Source organism: Myotis davidii, unplaced genomic scaffold, assembly GCF_000327345.1.
Source record: "Myotis davidii unplaced genomic scaffold, ASM32734v1 scaffold94, whole genome shotgun sequence".
Lineage (NCBI taxonomy): Eukaryota > Metazoa > Chordata > Mammalia > Chiroptera > Vespertilionidae > Myotis > Myotis davidii.
In genome coordinates this window covers 2,328,104-2,333,461 of record NW_006285313.1, presented here as the reverse complement: position 1 = coordinate 2,333,461, position 5,358 = coordinate 2,328,104, and the positions used below count along the sequence as shown (strand labels likewise).

At 45.3% G+C, this 5,358-nt stretch overlaps 1 long non-coding RNA gene across 1 annotated transcript in view; it reads left to right on the top strand.

The window, feature by feature from the left end:
* Positions 1–5,108, top strand: part of LOC107181885 — a 13,881-nt gene extending 8,773 nt beyond the window's left edge. The window contains exon 2 of the long non-coding RNA XR_001512595.1: positions 4,040–5,108. This is a non-coding gene — a long non-coding RNA (uncharacterized LOC107181885). The remainder of the gene's footprint in view (positions 1–4,039) is intronic.
* The last annotated feature ends 250 nt before the right edge of the window (positions 5,109–5,358 follow it).

Sequence of the window (5,358 nt, the reverse complement as noted above, 5' to 3'; positions counted from 1 at the left end):
CACATTCACCTTGGGACTCCCCCCCACCCCCAAACTCCTCTCCCCCATCACTGTCGTATTGAGCAGCTGGAAGAGGCAGCAGCTTCAGATTAGCATCTTAGCCTGGTTACCATCGCTATGGGAACTCCAGGCCCCGTGGCCTGAGGGGCAGGTCAGGGCTTTGCAGGGTGGGCTCCGTGCCCTCTTCCCCCTCGGTGCTCACAGCATCCTGGGAAACGTCTGCTTTGTCTCCTAGGTCCTTGCCTCTCCCAGGGCCCCGGGAGCTTTAGGCAAGCAGCGGTCTCTCAGAAAGCAGGAGCTCGAGAAACTGGCCACAGAAGCTTCTAGAATGGGTGACAAGGGCCCCTGGTGACGGGCCCTAAGAGGAGGGGATTGGTCTGAAGGCCCAGGGACCAGGCCAAGCGGACAGGCCAGCCTCACACAGAACAGTCTGGGCTTTCCTGCACCCCTGCGGGCCTTTTCTCCCCAGCACCTTCAAAAGCAACCCTGCGGAGGGGGCTGCGTGCACCCCGCCCTGTTTCCTGCCTCTCGGGACCAAACCCAGGCCCTAGTCTTCCCGCCCATCTCTGCCTCTCCCCTCCCCGCCAGGGCCCCCAGCTCCTCACACCCACTGGGGCCCAGGGCCCGTGGACCTGGGATTTCCCGGGGCTGCTAAGCTTCCAGGGAGCCAGGGACTCTGCCGGCCACTTCCAGCAACGACAGTTGCCCTTGGTGTCTGTGAGAGGATGCCAACTCCAGCCTCAGATGGTCCATTGGCCCGTCTCCTCCCCTGGGACCTCATGGACATGCCTCACTCTTCAGCTTTAAGTCCCGTTACGTCTTACCCTGAAGGGACTCTCATGTCAGCCAAAGGCCTGTTTGTCCCCGTGGACACTCAACCCGCTAGAGTCCACGCTGAGATTTGTGGTTTTAAAAAACAAGACCTCCCCACTAAAGAAGGTCACCTCTCCTGTCGTCTGAGGAGCAAACGCTGACCGACCTGTGTCCAGTGGCACCAGCTGGCTCCCGTGGGCAGCAGACGGACGGCTGGAGGTGACTGTTTCGCTGGGGCCCTGCACCCATGCCCCTTATGGAAGGGCACCCTCCTGATCCCGCTTGCAGGCTTATTGCTACTGCGTGTCACGGGGACGGGCGAGTGCAGGTTTATCACAGTTTCCCTGCAGATGGCAGCAAAGTGTCTTAAGAGGTTGCACACGTTTTGTTCGGCTTTTACTCATCAACGCCAACAACAGACCCGCGGTCTCCAAAAGAGTTTCTGCTTGTGAACAAGAAACTGCTTTTCGAAGGGATGTGCTGGTAGGTGAGGATTTCAAAAATAATTTTTTAAAATCCCCTCTCCATCGCTCTACATATGCACAAATAATCCACAAAATAAATTATATGCACATAAGTCAGAAATTCCCCTTCTAATGATCTGGAAATTACATAACAGCAATTGGTCATTGTTACAGATATCTTTTTAGTAAGAATATTAACACGTAATATTTAGCAGCTAGTTAATTATATATTTTGTATGTTACATACATGTAGGTTCTAAAATAAAATGCTAATTTTTTTGCTCAGCTATTATGAAAGAATTTTTAAAATTAATTTCAAAATCAGAACACAGAAGAAAATGAAAATGAATGCTTCCCCCCCCCCTTTTTTTTTTTGAGAATGAGGGCAGCAAAGACTGCTGGACTAGGATGGGAATTTACCATCAATATTTATGCCAAACATGACTGGTTAATTTTGAGAAAAAGTGGAAGAGAAAATAAACACATTAAACTGGATATATCCAGGTACCTGGCTATATAATTTGAATATTGAAGAATTTGAATATTAATAACACTCTCGTTGACATTTGTCTGTTTTATATAACAAATTTAACTATCATCAAATTTAATCAAATTTAACACCCTCCATATAGGTAGAAAATTTTCAGAAATTATTCATTCGTAAATTCTTACTAATGATCAAAAACCCCAAATTTATGTGCCTTCGTTATTTCTGTGCTTTATCTATGTGGCAAATTCCTCGGGGATGAAAAATAAACTGAAGAATGAAACTGTGAGCAAAAATTGGCAGCATGTGTCACATTACTAATAAAAAGAAGGCACATGCGCTTTAACCGTAGTGTTAAAAAGTCGAAGTTGAATTTGGGAATGTTCACTGGGAGAGATGCAGGTGGCAAAGACGCTGTGAAGAGAAGCCACATTGGAGCACGTGCTCTGCACGTTCAGCGTTTGGCAAGGCCGCGTGGAAGGGGAGGATTTATCCAAAGAACTGAGTCCAGTGATGAGAATTGTCTTCCTTTGGTGGAGATTACACAAAATTGGGTTACATAATGGCACATCAACTAACAGATAATATTACACATTGTAAGGCATGAAATGTAAAATCAAATGGAGTTATAGCAGGTACAATGCATAACCTGCTTTTGAAAAAGATAAGAAATGCAAATATTTGATTATTTTAGATACAACTCCTGGCATAAGCCATTGGGGAGTTATTAGATTGGTGGATTTCCAAAAGAGTAAACATTTCAGATGTGACCCTTTGGACAAACGGGGTTGTCCAGTCAACAGCAAAACAAAAGAAAGGGTGTGTGTATCTTCAGAAGACTACTTACAAAAACCGAATCTAAAGAAAAATTGGATGGAGCAATACCACAGGTACGTGTAGAGAACACAATGGATTGCCACAGAGCCTCAAAAAAGATTCCAGGGCATTCTATATTTTTTGTTGTGCGTTTTCTTTACGTTCGGTATTGAACCAGGCAGCAAACATCTATTTTGCCAGTACTTTTATATCATCTAAGAAATTATATAACTACTCTTTTTGCGTTAGCCGAGTGGTGGAGTATATTGAGAATGCATTTATGGAACAGAAAATTTAAGATCACTGTTGAATCTGAGATGGGGAGATTGAGTAGATGCCATCTTGCTACTGAGACGTCATTAGAGGGGGTCTGCCTTGCCTGCTGCTGATGTGAACACAAACATAGGTTCTAAAGCACAAGCCAAGAGCATGCAAGCCTTTGAAACATTCTCTTTCAGAGGCACTGCTCAGGGGGCCAGGGAGCCCATCTTGTGGTTGAGGCCTCACTCTTCTTAGGGGGTCCTTTACAGCTGAGCTATCCCTCCAGAATCTCAGCGGCCACCTGTGGAAGCAGGGCCAGCCCTTTTCACCCTTCCTACCAGCCTCCAGGGGGCTTGATCTGTACATCCTTGCTATGAGACTTCTCTTCAGCTAGTCTTCAGCTGCTTATTCAGGTTAGTTGCTCTATTTTCTGCTTGCAATTCCAGTTTGTATCTAAGAGGCAATGAGTGCAGCTTATACCTACTCCACTGCCATCTTTGATCTCTTCATTTGATTTCTGAGTTTTAGGGTGTTTTTTTTTTTTTTTAATCTGTAAAATAAGAATATTGGGCAAGATGATCTCTAGGGTTCCTTCTACCTCTAAAATTCTCCACTTTACTGTTTTAAGACGAGGAAATGCTGGCAGCGGCATGCAGCCTTGGTACTTACCTGAGTTCTGGCTAGGGAAGAATTCAGAGCCAAGACTCCAACTATAAGTGAACATTTGTTTATAAAATCACGGAGGTGGAATAAGTAATTCAAAGAGGGAATGGACTGAGGACACAAGTTATAAAGGCAAAGGAAGAGCCCTTGGAGCTTAAAAGTGAGGGAGGTAGAGGTGGCACCTCTGGGGGGTGGGGAGGGGAGGGAGGAAGGGGGGGGAATGCACTGCTCAGAACTCATTTGGAATGAAGGTAAAATGAGCATGATAAGCAAAATTAGATGGGAACCAGAAGTCAGTATATTATTCCCTTGACAGCCTGTAATGGGCTAAAGAAACCTTTCAAGAAAAATGAATTTATGACCACTACAAAAGGATGTTATTGCTGATACACAGGTCACAGTAACTTGACATTGACTCCAACTCTCCCAATGTGAAAATGCCAGCGAGGGGAGGGAGATCCGTTTCAGATGTTATTTCCGCAGACAGTCCACTTATCCAAAATCTGTTTCTCTTTCTTCTCTATTATCTTTAAAGGAGCAGTTGGCATTGCTGAAAGACATCATGGCCTTCCCAGCAGCCTCGATCGGTATTTCTCAAGTTTCCACGTGTGAACAGAGCACCTAGGGATCTCAGGAAAACGCACACTCTGACTCAGTCATGGCGAGGTGAGGTCTGAGAAGGTGCCTTCCCCACAAGCTCCTGGTGGTGCCGGATGCCGGGTCCTCGGAGGCGCACAGATCCAGAGAGCTCATTACCATCAAAACGGGTAAAAATGGTCCATGGGGCCTTTGGATGAACATGGCGCCGAAAGCGAAGAAGGAAGCCCTGCCCCTCTCAAAGCCGAAGCCAAAGCAAAGGCTTTGAAGGCAAAGAGAGCCGAGCTGAAAGGCGTCCACAGCCACACAAAAAAGAAGATCCGCAGTCACCCATCTTCCGAGGCCAAAGACTAAGGCTCCGAAGGCAGCCAGGTATCCCCGGAAGAGCTGCGCGCCGGAGAAACAGGCCTGCCCACTGTGCCATCATCACCTTCCCCCTGACCACCGCGTCCACCATGGCGAAGAGAGATGACAATCACACACGTGTGTTCCCTGTGGGTGTCAAGGCCAAGGAGCACCAGGGCCAACAGGCGGTGAGGAAGCTCTATGACACTGCGGCGGCCAAGGTCGGCACCCTGATCAGGCCGGATGGCGAGAAGAAGGCGTGTTTGGCTCCTGGCTAAGATGCTTTGGATGTTGCCTACAAGATTGGCACCATCTATCCAACTGGCTAATTTTACAGATAAAAGTTTACACTGGAAAAAAATACAATTGAAATCAAAGAACGTTATGCCTCATTCATCAATGTGTAAAGAACTACAACCTAAAGTTGTCTTTGTACAATCTAGTGTTCGCTCACCAACATGTTGCAATATGTCTATGACAATAATGTACCAGATCCATTTTCAAACTATTTTGAAACTTCCAAGGTACAATTAATCTAATACCATGGTCAGTGAAGAATGTGGCCTCTCAAAATTAAATATGTTAAAACCAACGCAAAGTCCTTAACACCATAAGAAAGATGACCAATCGGGTGATCCTTTCTACAACATATGAGCTATTTTTTTTAAAAAAGTAAGCCTTAAAACTATCAAAAGAATTATTTCTACCAAGAAAAGACATGTATCTATCTTACAACAAATTATTAGGCCCCAGTGACTCAAGTTCCTAATATTATAATGAAACATTTGAATTTTCCATTATTGTTTATTCAATCATTTATTTGTATAATTTATACACAATTCCTTTTCCCTAGTATTTGTTATTATTGAGAAATAAGTAACATAACTTCTGTGTTAACTTGAGGGAGGGGTG